The sequence below is a fragment of the Limulus polyphemus genome, unplaced genomic scaffold (assembly GCF_000517525.1).
Source record: "Limulus polyphemus unplaced genomic scaffold, Limulus_polyphemus-2.1.2 Scaffold1904, whole genome shotgun sequence".
Lineage (NCBI taxonomy): Eukaryota > Metazoa > Arthropoda > Merostomata > Xiphosura > Limulidae > Limulus > Limulus polyphemus.
Genome location: NW_013667514.1, coordinates 55,616 through 71,658, shown reverse-complemented (window position 1 = coordinate 71,658; position 16,043 = coordinate 55,616). Strand labels below are relative to the sequence as shown.

Sequence of the window (16,043 nt, the reverse complement as noted above, 5' to 3'; positions counted from 1 at the left end):
TCTCGGTTCTTGTTGCAAGGAAACCAGATGAATGTAATAGCAGTTTCTTGATTCTTTTTGTAAGGAAACCTGATGAATGTAATAGCAGTCTCTCGGTTCTTGTTGCAAGGAAACCAGATGAATGTAATAGCAATCTCTCGATTCTTGTTGTAAGGAAATCTGATGAATGTAATAGCAGTCTCTCGATTCTTGTTGTAAGGAAACCAGATGAATGTAATAGCAGTCTCTCGATTCTTGTTGTAAGGAAATCTGATAAATGTAATAGCAGTCTCTTGATTATTGTAATAGAAAAAGTATGTCTTGACAATTTTTCTTATACTGTAACTCTGTTAGACTTCTCTTGTCTGTCAATTAAAAACTTAAGAATCTCGATATATTCTCAGAAACTTTTATTGATTCCTTTCCTTACAAGTATGAGAACTATAAAAATGTTTCTTAACACTTGTAAACTGAGAAACAAGCTATTAATCTGTTATAACTTTATTGTTCAGGAATTTGGAACATTTTATAGATTTATCTTAGCCCTTGTAATAAGGTGTTCTGTTGAACATAATTATAGTATTTTCTGACTCTTGCCCTTAAAAACACTAAGGACTATAATGAAAATCTTCGGTTAATCTTAAGATTATCATAGAAACCTGAAATGACTTTTATAGACAGACATATTTTCTTCATTAGCCTGAATAACATTATAAAAAAAAACAGCTAGGCTCTCATTCATCGAAATCTCTGCTGACATTTTTTCCACAGTAGCCTTAAAAAAAAAAGAGTAAATTTTTTTTATAATATTCACCAAGTCTTATAAGTATTGAATCGATTGAGGTGTTATAATATCCCCCAAGTTTTATAAGAATAAAATCGAGTGAGGTGTCATAATATTCCCCAAGCTTTATAAAGATAAAATCGAGAGAGGTGTCATAATATTTCTTAAGTTTTGTGGCGATGAGAATTCAGGAAGGTTTTTATAATGTTCTGCGATCGTTTTTAGGACACTAGTCAGAAAGAGGCTTAGAACATTTTTCAAGCTATATACGGAGAAGAATCAAGATGGTATTTTATAATCTTCGTCTGGTTCCTAGGAACAGGAGTCAAGGGAGTTTTATACACTTCTATACCGTACTTCAAATTAGTTTACAACCGGAATCAAAAGTACTTTTTTCTAATGGCCATCCCTAAACAAAATGGGCGTCATCATTGTTTCTCAAGCTACTTTAACAACAAGAACCGAGTAATGTTTTATAAATGTTCTGAAGATAGACTGCCAAGAAAGAATAATAAATGTTCAGTTTCTTATGGAATTCCATCAAAATAAGTTATTAGCACGTTCCTCAAAAGTCATTAAAACAATGAGAAGCTAAAATGTTATTTACAGTATAATAAATGATTTCTCAGGAAAACAGAAGCAGTTGTGAAGCATTCCCTTATGTTAAACGGGCTTCTTTTGAACCTAAATATTTTATATTGCTTCTCTAGTTTTGTTCAGGAGAGAGTAAACTATGTTGGTTTTTCATTCACGCAGATTCAGGAAAAGGCAGTACAGTTCTCTTGCATGAATCACAGCATTATGAACAGAAATTCTCAACATATAAGGGTGATTTATTCTGTTACATAAAACTTTGTACTCGCTTCAAAAAATATAATTACTTTAAACTCCAATCCAGCTTTTCAAACGTAAAAACAATTGCTCACCAGCTGCAATAGTAAGCATAGCAGACATTTCAAACTAAAATGTAGGAATAATGCTTAGATAGCTGATTACTATCACGTAGAGCAACACTTCTACTTAATTAAATGTAGAGAGATGCGAGTGTGAAAGATGTAAGCTGTGTTGTGAAAAAGTAGGAAGTGAGTATAAGAGTGGTTGATGTAAGTAAGCACACAGCTCCTTGCAATATCCGGTTTGCGTTTGGAAAGTCGTTCACAGATGGATTTACACAATCATTTCAGCGTCATACACACACACACACACACACACTGAGACAAACAAATGGATCAATGCTCCTGAAGCCAACGTGCGTAATGTGAGTTCAAACTTAAAAGGATTAAAAACACACTGATTTCTTTAATAAGGCTCGAGACGTATTAAGAGGTAGACATAATGGAGCCATTTTACTTTGTAGGAGTTTCAGAAATAAGAGTGCTCATGAAAAAAGCTCTCTGTTCACAGGGAGAATAGGTTTATTGATGGCTGAGACGCGTATTCAAACCAACCATTATAGAAGATGGCACTTATACTTGTTCTTCAGCAAAATGTGCGTTCTCCATTAACTATTTCTATTAATTAAAAACTATTAAAAATATATTTGTCAACGTCCTTCCTTTCCCTTGTGTCTGAGCGGTAAGTATGAGGGCTTATAACGCTAAAAATTGGGTTTCGATACCAGTGGATGGTAGCACACATTGTGTAGCTTTGTGCTTAAGAACAAGCAAACAAAACTATTTGCCAATCAAATGTTTAGATTAGCTGTCTATCCATATTCCAACTAGCTTTATTGTGTGCATCTTAATAGTTTATTCGAAACATACTTCTCCAAAATTATTAACAGAATTTTCAACAGCTTTCAGAATGAACAGAGGTGAACGCTATTTTCCATGATACACACATTTTTTCCAGGGCATCCTATGAAAATAAGTATAAAAAGTCATCATGATTAGTAGCCTACACGATCACCCAAGTCTTGTTATTTATTAGTTACTATTTTTCTCGATTACTGGATATTAATTGCTAACTTCTTTGTGTTCTATGTTTAAGCTACTAATCGTCTTCGAATCCCCGTCCTATCAAACATGCTCGCCCTTTCAGCCGTGGGGGCGTTATAATGTAATGGTCAATACCACTATTCGTTGGTAAAAGAGTAGCCAAAAAGTTGGCGGTGGGAGGTGATGATTAACTGCCTTCCCTCTAGTCTTACACTGCTAAATTAGGAACGGCTAGCGCAGATAGCCCTCGTGTAGCTTTGTGCGAAATTCAAAACAAACAAACCAAGCTAATCGGCTCACACCTTCAGGGAATTCAGAAGGACTGCTTTTTGTGGTGGTAGGAATTTGATTTTCTTTCTATCGAAAAGCTGACGTGCTATCCACTCGTTCTTACAATACGTACTTAAATATAAATTATTTCCTTAACATTTTATTTCTATTGTCATATACATTTACTTATTTAACTCAGTTCTCAAGATTATGAAATAAATACAATATCGTCATGTTTTATGTTTTGTTTTACTTTTACCAAATCTTTCAATAATTTATCAAAAGCGTCGTAATAAAGCTAGTTTTAATACGCAAAACAATTCGCTGCAAGATATTAATTCCAAATTAAGCCCGAAGTTAATATATAGATTTCGATTTAGTGTGTAATACATGTGAAAATAGTGCTTCACTATCAATCCTCAGAGTTAGCCCCAATATGTTAAAACTATACTTTTTGTACATTTTATCATATAATAATCTATTGTTTTGTTTTCTTATGACATTTTTTCGAATCCTTTATTTCTTCAAACGTTTAATAGAGATTACAAAGACAAAACGATGTTATTTTCAGCGTAATTTATAAATAATCCTGAAACCAATTACACACATATCTGGCTACCCAAGGCATAACTCGAGACATTGCAAACCCGTATAACGTGACCCAATAGAAACAACGGGTCACTTTAAACTGAATAACAGAAAATCAGAACGTTATCACAAACATTCAATCTTTGGGTATTGGTGAATATCTGTTGCAAACTAGATAATGGAAGGTCTAAAGTGCAGTGTCTTTTATTCAAAAAGTGCAGTATCTTTTATTCAAAAAGTGAAGTGTCTTTTATTCATAAAGTGCAGTGTCTTTTATTCAAAAAGTGAAGTGTCTTTTATTCAAAAAGTGCAGTGTCTTTTATTCAAAAAGTGCAGTGTCTTTTATTCAAAAAGTGAAGTGTCTTTTATTCATAAAGTGCAGTGTCTTTTATTCCTCGAAAGTGAGGTCATTTTTCGTTTTAACCAGGTGCACGTGTGCGTGTGTACATGTATGCGTGCAAATACTTTAAACCTTGCTGCATAGACGGGCGTGGCTCAGTGGTTAGCGTGCATGGACTTTGAATTTGTTTCCAAAAACAAACGCGCTTCGCACTTTGGGGCCGTTGGTGCGCTATAAGAGTAACTGTCCAATCCCACTATTCGCTAAGACAATGGTAGCTCAAGAGTTGGCGATGCCTGCTGATCACTATCTGCCTTCCTTATAGCCTATGACTTCAGTACCCTGGTGGGATAGCGGTAAGCCTACGAACTTACAACGCTAAAATCCATGGTTCGGTTCCCCGCGGAAGACACAGCAGATAGCCCGATATAGCTTTGCTCCAAAATATACAAACTATCAGTTCAAGTTTAGAGGAAGTAGCTTTACGAGAAATTTTTTTTTCACAAAATAAAAAAAAATCACTAAATATAAAACAATATTTTTTCACACTTTTGATACAGAGCATTTGGAGAATATATCTTTAATATGGATGTTAATATAAATTAAAAAGTTTCGAATGTTTGAATTTTGTGACCCTATCCTCTTTGCATAATATTTGAAACTAAACAAGGAACGTTTGGAGCGTCATTCCAAATAATAGTCTAATAATTTTAAGTGATATAAAGCGGCAAGATAGCATCACCCGTCCCCACAAACGTTTCGTCCGTCTCTTTGAGAGTGACTGTCGCTTTCATAGAAATTTAAGAACGTATTGAGCGCCATCTCGTCTAGAAATCCGGAATCGCCGATTCGCCCCCTATCTCGCTATCCACTATGATGTTTAAGAATAAAATTATTTTAGACGTCTTGTTTGTATGTTTACCAGTATTCTTTTTATTTTCCATATTATAAAGAAATGTAGCAAAAATTAGTTAAAAAAAACAGTTATATTTAAATAAGGCAACAAAACAAACACACTGAAAACAACTGTCAGTAAACAAAAATGACACTAAATAATAAATACTAGTTAGTATATAAGCGTAAATAAAAAATGGCAATTGGCTTGTAAATCACCCTTGTCATTTAAATTTTGATAGAAAACAAAAAGAGAGAAAGATCACATGAAACTCACAACGGTAGAAAATTGCTCTTGCCTGTGGAAGGCTTGACGGAAGCTGCTTTGAAGTGAGAAAAAAAAAAGTTGTTCGATTTACGAGGAAAAACACCTGCTTTACCTGCCTTTGTCATTGTACGTTGCATTAACTTCTATCAAATCGACAATTTATAAAGTTTTTGTGTGCGTGTTCTAACTGATATGAGTAATTTTTATAATACAGCAGAGATGAGCGAGCTCACAATAATGTTCAAGTTTTAGAAATAATGCACCCGGTGGGATTGTGGTAAGTTTACGGATTAACAACGCTAAACTCGGGGGTTCGAGTCCCGTCGGGGGACATAAAGCCGATAACCGGATGTGGCTTTACTATAACACAACACACACACACTTATATATATATATATTATATTTTTATTGTTTATTTACCTTATAGATTATATACAGATGATGAGTACATTATGGTGAAACACTTTTGCCGTTACAGTTCATGTAGCCACGTCCAGTCATACTTTGTTTGACTACAGTGCATTTTGACAATAACACTGCGTTGTTTTCCTTGTAAAAGGCGCCGTTGTATGGTGTCATGTCAAAATTATACCACTACTCCGTGCATGCTTTCTATAATACAGCTGATGTACGAGGACGACGGTTTTCCAGTGTCTGTTTCATTAGTCCGATCGCACAGGACACTATATGCGCTCTTCTACCGCTTTGACTTGTATAGAGTAGCATGAATACATGTTTCATTCTCTAGCTGCTATGCGATCCAGAGATCCAAAAGAACGTTGTGGTTAAATGGATATATCATGGAAGTAGCTTCTGTACACATGAATTATGATTATGTTGCATACTGTTACTGGGGGCACGTGTACGGCTTTTACAATATTTTGGCTACGATTTGTTGCAGGTCTCTATTCAGATTGTCTTGGTACAGCAAGTGGATCCATATTCCTAAATTTGTCAATGTCATTAAATACAATGATTTTCCTCGTCTTGGAATTCTAAATATCCAATCTGAACACATCTTTATGATCTGAGTGTATGAATATTTTGTGTTACACATCCTTCCCAGAAGTGATCAATATTCGATGGCTTAAAATTAGTTTCGTAACACTAAGCAATTTTAAAATGTAGTTCTGATGCATGCTGTTCTATTGCGACTTTATACTGGCTGTGTTTGTCACGTGATTTGCTTATTTAAACATTCAAAATTGTTTTAATATAACGTACACAATCTTCAGCAAATCTAAAAGTTTGTTTTGTACATAAAAAATTGCTAGCTGAACAAATTAAAGGTATGGAAAAAGTTTTAATATGATTTCTCATAGCAAAGCCCTAATGGCTCAGCGACAAGTCTGCTGACTTACAACCCTAAACATTGGGTTTCGACACCCGTGATGGACACAGCATAGATAGCCCATTGTGTAGCTTTGTGTTAACTACAAATAAACAAACTTATAGAAAAGGGAAAGAAAACATTTTAATTCTGGAGTTTGATAAGAAAAAGTTATGTAAGTTTCTCGGTATGCGTTTAAATTGTGGCACCATGTTTATGTTTGCTTAGATTTAAGCAAGCCCAGAAAATTATTATCATTTAGATAAACACGTCGAATGGGACAAGGCAGAGTTAGCTGTTTCTTTTTGAGCAGAAAAAAATCACTCCAAAGTTCTGATCAGTTATGACTCAAATATTAATAGACAGTAGCTCCAGACAACAATATTTCTTTTTTTTATGAGACAGGGAGCAAACATATCGCTTCTTTCACTTACAAAGTCAGAACTAATTCACTCATTAATCAATCCATACTAAAGATGTTTGAAGATTCCGAACATATTCACGTATGATAAATTCATTAAAACGTGAAAACGACACAATCTCAACGAAATCAAAATTTGTCTGCATTTATTGTGTTTGATTATTGTTAAACACAAAACTTACAATAGGCTATCTGCGCTGGCCCCGCCACGGGTATTGAAACCCGGTTTCTAGCGTTATAAGCCTTCAGACTTACCGCTGAGCCATTGGGAGGCCATTTATTGTAAAATAATTTTCTATCATTTATGTTTATTTTCACAACTGTTTTGCCCCCCAATGGCACAGCGGTATGTCTGCGGACTTACAACACTAGAATTCGAGTTTCGATACCCGTGGTGGGCAGAGCACAGATAGCTCTTTGTGTAGCTTTGTGCTTAATTACAAATAATAAACAAACACAACTCTTTTAATAAACTTAATTTTGAGGTTTGTATAATTTCTAAAATAATGTATACATTTTCTTGTGCTAAAAAGGTTTTACGTCTGCAGTTTTGTCCTATCTAATTTGTAATGTGTAAACATTATTTAGAAATATTAAACATGCATAATATATATTCAATTTCCCATTCATAGTTCACCACTTTTTGATGATTTAATGAAATTTTTTTTTGCTATCAAAATTTAGACAAAATATTTTTTAAGCGAAATCGAAATATATTCATGCGTCAATACTATTTAACATTGTAATTCTAATGTTTTGAAACTCTGATTTCATTCGAAATTGTTTTTGGAATTTCGCACAAAGCTGCTCGAGGGCTACCTGCGCTAGTCGTCCCTAATTTAGAAGTGAAAAACTGAAGGGAAGGAAACTAGTCAACACCACCCACTCTTAGTGGGATTGGCTGTATATTATAACGGCACCACGGCTGAAAGAGAGAGCATGTTCTTGACGGGATACGAACTCACAATTCGCAAATAGCGAGTCAATCGCCTTAACTTCTAAGCCATGTCAGGCTCTTTACAAAATCACGAGAAATGGCAACGTCAGCATTTTATAAAATTTGATGCTTTTAAAGAGAGAAGTCTTATAACATATTATGAGAAATAAATAGATACATATTTATTATTGCTTTAAACATTTTTAAAACACAGAGTGATACAACCGCACAATTGCGAGGACGTCACCGATAAAGAAATGAAAGTGATAGACATATACATAGGTTTTATGTTATGTCTTGGCCCGACGTGGCTTAGTGGTTAACGTACTCAGATGATGAATTCGAGGGTTCATGGTTCTCGGTCCGTTGCCTCAAAAACGCAATCTACACTTTGGGGCAGTGAGTGTGTTGTAAAAATGATAATCAAATTTCACTATTCCATCAGACAAGCGTAGTCCAAACTTTGCTGGTGGGTGCTGTTGACTGGTGGTCTTCCCTCTCGTCTGTTAGATCAAAATTAAGAACAGACATGTGCATCTGGCCCTTTATGTAGATTAGCGTGAAATTTTTGAAACAAAATGTTTTTTTTTTTCATTGAAACTTGAATATAAAAGCGCTTTCTCATCATTGCATTCTGCTTCAAGTTTACCTGACAACAAACAAAAGAGAACCTTCAAATTATAAATGAATAAAATGGCAGACCTTTGAGAAGGTGTTACTTAAATGATAAACGAATGACAAGTGAATAAGTAATCTGTTAGAGGAACAACGTTTTAATCCACTAACTTTTTTACGACCCAAACAAGATGTATGCATTTTAGTGGATTATATAGTTTCCCTTTCATCCGGTCATCACAGGTTATCCTCTAAAATTTATCAACTAAATATTACTTAAAAACATTAAAGACATATATATTTTTTAAATATATAATGGAGGTTCAAACAAAATATTCAGTATGAAAATTTATAATTTAAATCGCTGTGTAAAAAAAAAGAGAGGCAGAATTACAGTAGATGTTAAAAATTCGAAAAGTTTAACTTCAGCCTAGATTTCTTATAAAATCATAAAGTAAGCTAATATTAATTACTGTGACATGCAATGGTCATAAGTGAAACTCTCAACTTTGAAATACATTATATATTAACATAATTAGGTACCCACTCACTCACACATGTACTTGAAAAGTCGTTAAAGCTTAATAGATCATATAAATCTATCCAAACATTATAAATAAAGTTCAGAAAAACATAACTGAATAAACACCTATCGTGATAAAATCACATAAACAGGAGCGTTTACCATAATTTATTACAATGATACAAAGCATAGACACTTAACTGGCTAGTTCTCAAATATCGGTTTTATGTTTAGCTATATGGACCAATTTTCTAATGAGAGTTCAACATTGAATTATTTTCAAATTACTGGCTAAGTGTGTGGTGCCTGTTAATAAAACTTCGTTTGATTAGATGTATATCTATGTAATTAACTGGTAAACATCAGTATTTCTTCTTCCATGCATTCATTCCAAGTTAACGTTTCATTCAAGTAAAAAGGCGAAACATTTATAGTTTTACTCATTTTATTCACATGTGTTAATAATATTAATTTTAACACTTACAAAAGCTTTGTTTTCATATTTGTTCTAGCTGAAGCTAATTTTAACACTTACAAAAGCTTTGTTTTCATATTTGTTCTAGCTGAAGCTAATTTTAACACTTACAATAGCTTTGTTTTCATATTTGTTCTAGCTGAAACTAATTTTAACACTTACAAAAGCCTTGTTTCATATTTGTTCTAGCTGAAACTACTTTTAACACTTACAAAAGCCTTGTTTCATATTTGTTCTAGCTGAAACTTTATTATTTTCTTCACAGTCATTGAAATTAAAAACTTTCATCTTGTATGTTGCTATGGTTAACCGCAATAGAGTTTTAAATGAAACCGCCTACATATGGCTTACATACAGTTCTTCAGGAAATAGTTTTATTACAGCTCTAGGTGAAATCATCCTCCGATTGGCTCCTAAAACCCTGGGAAATTATCGCATTTTTCTATAAAGTCGATAGTAGCTCTTGTCAATTTCAGAAGAGGTCTGGTTGCAGGAGTCAATGTTAATGAAATATTGTTTCATTATGGTTAAGTATCTTCTCACGTCTAAATGAAGACGGTGAGTAGTAGATTTAGCTATGACACTTTGTGGGCTTAAACACACATATCTGTTCTTATATACACACATACATACAAAGATACATATACACACGCATATACAACTAACCATTAATCTTATTACTTCTGCATTTCGACAGTGAGTGAAGATATGTTTCATATTCTAGTTTGTTTTGTTACATTTGGTTGCCTCGTTTTATTATTTGATAGGCATGTTTTGCATCAGCTCTGTTTTCTTGAACCATCAATTTATTCACTTAAGTTTTAATATAGTATTGAATATATTAGTTCCCATGCCAGTTTACCATGTGGTCTGAGTTTGAATATATTAGTTCCCATGCCAGTTTACCATGTGGTCTGGGTTTTTACCGCAGATGGTACACATAAAGTCGACAACGACCCCTTTTTTCGCAAAAGAATATACGCGTTCTGGTGTAATCGTAATATGTTTAAAATATCAAGCGTATATTTGTGACACCAATAACTTTGTATTTTCAAATAGATCATAAACAAAACCCTGAGAAGCATACACTTTCACAATCGTACACACATAAACTAGCAATTAAGTTCTTGCAACTTCATAAAAATGAAACGTTCATTTCTTATTAGACTTATAAAACGTACAATACAACTTATACATAGTTGTATTGTAAATATACAATAGTTTTGATATAGAAGTTAACATTTTCCAAAAAAAAAATTGGATTTTACCAAAATATGTATTTAAAAAATTAAAGGGTGTCCGCTGTTTATAATAACAGAAACTCCTGTGAACAAGTTAGAGAAGTATAGATGTCAACAGTTAATAATTGTGGCATGACTTTTTCATAAGAGTTCTTCCACTAGAAAACTAAGAAAGAAGATTCTTCTCTAGAGAATAACTAATTACGTGGGAAGTATTGTTAAACACATCTAGACCATCAACAGTTAATAGTTGTGGCATGACTTTTTCATAAGAGTTCTTCCACTAGAAAACTAAGAAAGAAGATTCTTCTCTAGAGAATAACTAATTAAATGGGGAGTATTGTTAAATACATCTAGACCATCAACAGTTAATAGTTGTGGCATGACTTTTTCATAAGAGTTCTTCCACTAGAAAACTAAGAAAGAAGATTCTTCTCTAGAGAATAACTAATTAAGTGGGAAGTATTGTTAAATACATCTAGACCATCAACAGTTAATAGTTGTGGCATGACTTTGCCATAAGAGTTATTCCTCTAGAAAACTGAGAAAGAAGTTTCTTTCCAAGGGTATAACTAATTAACTGGGACGTATTGTTAAATACATCTAGACCTTCAACAGTTAATAGCTGTGGCATGACTTTGCCATATGTGTTATTCCACTATAAAACTGAGAAAGAAGAATTTTCCCAAGTGTACAACTAACTAATTGAGAAGTGTTGTTAAAGAAGTCTAGGCCTTCAAAAGTTAATAGGTAAAAACTAGAAAACTGAGAAAGAAGACACTTTCAAATATTATACCTAACTAATTGGGAAACATTGTTATACAGATCTAGACCTTAAACAGTTAATAATTGTGGCATGACTTTGTCATAAGAGTTCTCCCACTAGAAAACTGAGAAAGAAGATACTTCTAAAGGTTATAACTAACTAATTGTGAAGTACTGTTAAAGAAAAAGTCTAGAAGTGCTGTTAAAGAAGAAGTCTAGAAGTACTGTTAAAGAAGAAGTCTAGAAGTACTGTTAAAGAAGAAGTCTAGAAGTACTGTTAAAGAAGAAGTTTAGAAGTACTGTTAAAGAAAAAAGTCTAGAAGTGCTGTTAAAGAAGAAGTCTAGACTTCAATAGTTAGTATTTGTGGCATGAATTTCTAACAAATATTCTTCCCAAGAGAATAACAAATTGACTGAGAAGTATTGAGGTAAGAATGAAACGCAAATTGTATGAAAAGAGAAATTGGTGACAGTTTGAATGGCTCAAGGTAAGGTAATTTTTAAGGCTAATGAGGCTAAATCAATGTGGAATTGATTTATTTTTTAGAAATTTAGATAATTAATCAGCCACCAGAAAATTAATTTTTCTAGAATTCAACCACAGTTTAGAAAGAACTATTTTTTCAGTGTTTAAATTTTAAAGGTTTTCCATGTCGAGAATACCAGACGTTTACGTAGAGAAATCTAATGTATGTAGCGAGATTTATTTTTAACGTTTTATATAAATACAGTACTTATATTTAAATTAATTTATTATTTTTCCTGACTAATATTATAACTATGTTCTCTAAACGATTAATTTTCTTAACAAGTGTGTGAGATTAAAAAGAACAATTTAATAAAGTGCTTAATTTATTTTTTGCTTGAATTTACCTTCCTGTTCTTGGCTGATTTCAATTTGTCAACTTTCTCCAGATGATACCCAGGCTTTTATCGATAAAATCTGGCGAAATTTCAGTTATTTTCATTATAAGCAAACCAAATTGTTCTCAAGACTTATATGTTTATAAAGGATGAATATGCAACTATAATATTAATAAAGAGGGAATCCTCAATAGCCGCGGCACTTGAAATTATTTTAGGCAGGATTAGAGTAAATCAATCTACGAAATCTTTTTTTATTCCTTTTTATTAGCTATATTTTTGTGCGCCAGTAGTACCGATCGTGGGGCTCGCGTATACCTGATTCAATTTTATTATTCATCAGGATCTTTACCAGCCTACCATCAAATGAAAATTATTTTAGGCAGGATTAGAGTAAATTAATCTATGAAACCACCTTGGTGGGATCAAATATATCAATCGAAAGGGTTGGATTTCACGAGTCCAAAACTGTAATTAGATCTCAAATCGCTCAAGAGATGACGGAGTTACGAACTAAAAGTTTGTACTTGAAAAGACAAAAACATAAACAACTCAGAGCCGTTCTATGAGCCGCTATGCCGCGGCTAAAAATATATGAATAAATAAAATATTTCCCATAACTCTTCGGCTTATCATACTTTCCTATATAAATGTACATTATTTATTTTCAAGCAGAGTTCAGCCATTTAGTATTTCAGGGGTCGGAGTGACAGAATTTATTCAGATATACACCTGTACCACAATCAACTCTCATAAATTGTATGCAACCTGAAATTATATTTACGCAAGAAGTTTTTTCTCATTTTCACATCACGAAAGTACATTTCATATTTTTAGAAATATTTATTAGTGGTAGATCTGATGAATTTATGGAACTAAAGAGAATATTAATCATTAGTTTTGCCTTTAAGAAACATCCATCATATTACATGTAATATTTTACATCCATACTTGGTGTTTCTGTGTATTGATGAACCTTCGTGTACTTCCTACTATTCTTTATACACTTAAAACTATTTTTGCTCATATTTTGTTTCGTTTTCAAAGTTCCTCAATTTAACATAACACTTCAAGAAAATAATAAATTCAGGACATTAACAAGACGAAGTACCGAAAGATAGGTTACGGGTTTTATTTATTTCTGTATTTAGATAGATAGTTAGAAAATACTTAAAATCAATAAGGCTAGTATGATTGGTTATCATATGGCTGATAAATATTGCATCCTACTTTGGCCAAACGACACTATTAATTAAAGTGCAAAAATGTAATATACGGGTCTTTCCCAGATTGTTGGGTTTCTTCCCTGATAAAGATCATCTATTGTTAGGTTCTTCTTTTTCTCAGTACAGTTAATTCTTCGTTATAAACTTGAGAGAAACCATCTTAAAGCAGATGGACTTATCTCCTTCTCCTTTAGCCTATTAACGTGCGTTTATTCGACAGCGTTGCTACTAGCAGAAAAAACAAACAAACAAACAAAATTCTGAAGCTGAGAACGGTGATTCTCAGACACGAGCTTCCAAGCAAAATTCAAACGATCAATCCGACAACAGCTGTGAGCTGTCTGAACAAAACAATCCTTGTTGAACTATAACAGCATAAAAAAAAGGAGAGAGAGACAATTAAAAATGGGCATTTCACGAACACATAAAGGAACCTATACATAGAAAATGGGTTTATGGGAAAAGGAAATAATGTTCGTGTCTTCCAGAGAACAAGCAAGTCGTTCATAAGCTAGTTTGAAATAATAGGGTACAGATTCAAATTTGTCCACTTAGAATTCTTTGGCGCCATCAAGTTCAGTTGACACCTGAATACATGTGATTACGTGAAATCAAATCTTAAGCTCTTACATCAATTTTTTCCCCTTTTTCCTGTTCTTTTCAAGTCTAATATTACTATAATGGGTATGTTTGTATTTTATCAAAGTTTCTGAACACACTTTACTTAGTTTTAAAGAAGCTGGTGTTCGAGATTAATACACCGCAATCGTCTCATTTCGGTTAAGAAATGGGTTAAAACTCTAGATAGATATATTTAAACCAACAAGAGCAAGAAATACCATATTAGGATTTCTATTTAGTATAAGGTAACAAATACTCAATTTATATTCACCAGAAATTAACTTGTATAAATTCTACCACCCAATTATCAAATTGAATTATTTGTTCGTGATCTGGAGTAGAAATATAAATACAAGTACAAGATTGGAAAAAGTATATATATATGAAATACGAAGTTAAGGTATACCAGTGATAATTTGATATACAGAAAAAAAACAGAACTGAAACAAATAAATACATAAAAATATTTCAAAGCTCACAGCTGTAAAGCGGCATATTTGCATTACCCGTCACCCATACCCCCCCCTGGAAAACGAAGCATCTTCACGTTGAACGCTTACCATACGTAGTCAACTTTGTCGTTCTTATAACACACGATAAATTGTACGCGTACTCATGCAGAAATATGGGAGAGTCTTGTGAAAGATGAAAGGAGGAGGGAAGAGCCTACACTCAATGCCCTGAAGGTCAAGGTTGCACGGAGAGACAAGAGTGTGTATATACATAAACATTAAAGTGAGAGAGAGAACAGGAGTATCTCAAGTCCCAGACAGCCAGACAGTTTACTACCGTACTAAACCATTCGATTCTCCATTAAATACAGACGCCACCTCGTGTGCTGCAACCAGACCTCTTTATGGGCTTTTTTTTTTTTTTCGTCGGCGTATATCTTCCTTTAAAGTCTTTGGAGAACCGATATTTTTTTGGTTAGTTTGAATAGTCTGATGAAGTCTTTACTTCCGTCGTATAGATTGTTATGTACAATTAATAAAATTAACGGCAGGAAGACTCAAAGCTTGAAACAGTACACGTGCATATTTAATTTTTATATCAGATTCAGTCTTAGCAAAATATACAAAAATGAAAATATGTTTTGCAGAAAAAAAAAGGATTTACCTCATATATATATATATATGACAAAAAGAAGTAGGTATATTTTACATCTAAAATAGTGTTAGGTCTGTTTAAATATTCTATGGTATTCTGATGATTGAAAGAGTAGGTATATTTTACACCTATAATAGTGTTAGGTCTGTTTAAATATTCTATGGTATTCTGATGATTGAAAGAGTAGGTATATTTTACACCTATAATAGTGTTAGGTCTGTTTAAATATTCTATGGTATTCTGATGATTCAAAGAAGTAGGTAAATGGGTTTAACACTAGTTATAAAACGGCGATGTGAAAGAACAAGTTAGGAAAACCAACAACAACATTTAACCAGATTCTTTAAACAGAAAAAGTTTTCCTACCTGACTATCCCATTGAAGCAGATGGTGCGAAGGCTGGCAGGTATCCTACGTTAACTAACCCAAACTAGTTGTACAGAAATGTATATATTCTCTATGTACAAATGGAGGCTCCACACGGGCGCGGCTACGGGAACAAAGGGTTAAAGGGGTGGACTGCCAGAGTTCTTACTGTTTTTACGACACCAGGACGGTTGAGATTGAAACTGAACGTCATCAGAGAGGCGGCCATGATCGAGGATTATAAAAGGGCTAATTTAAAGACGAACTAATGAGTTACATAAGGAGTTTGAATGGATAGTTTCTCGAAAACTTCAATATAAGTAAGTTTACTATATCAGTAAGAAATTCTGTTCTCTTCCTAACATAATAACGTTCATGTTATAACAAGGAGTGTTCTAGAATAGGCTAGACTAATTTAATCCTTACATTCTATTCCGTGGAAAACATTTATATCTATCTAATCTTACCTATATGTTTTCCATAACTCCATTT

At 33.3% G+C, this 16,043-nt stretch overlaps 1 long non-coding RNA gene across 2 annotated transcripts in view; it reads right to left on the bottom strand.

The window, feature by feature from the left end:
- The window catches only part of LOC111087231, a 90,338-nt gene extending 74,669 nt beyond the window's left edge, over positions 1–15,669 (bottom strand). For both annotated transcript variants that reach the window (XR_002611945.1, XR_002611946.1), the window contains exon 1: positions 15,552–15,669. This is a non-coding gene — a long non-coding RNA (uncharacterized LOC111087231). The remainder of the gene's footprint in view (positions 1–15,551) is intronic.
- Positions 15,670–16,043: the final 374 nt, after the last annotated feature.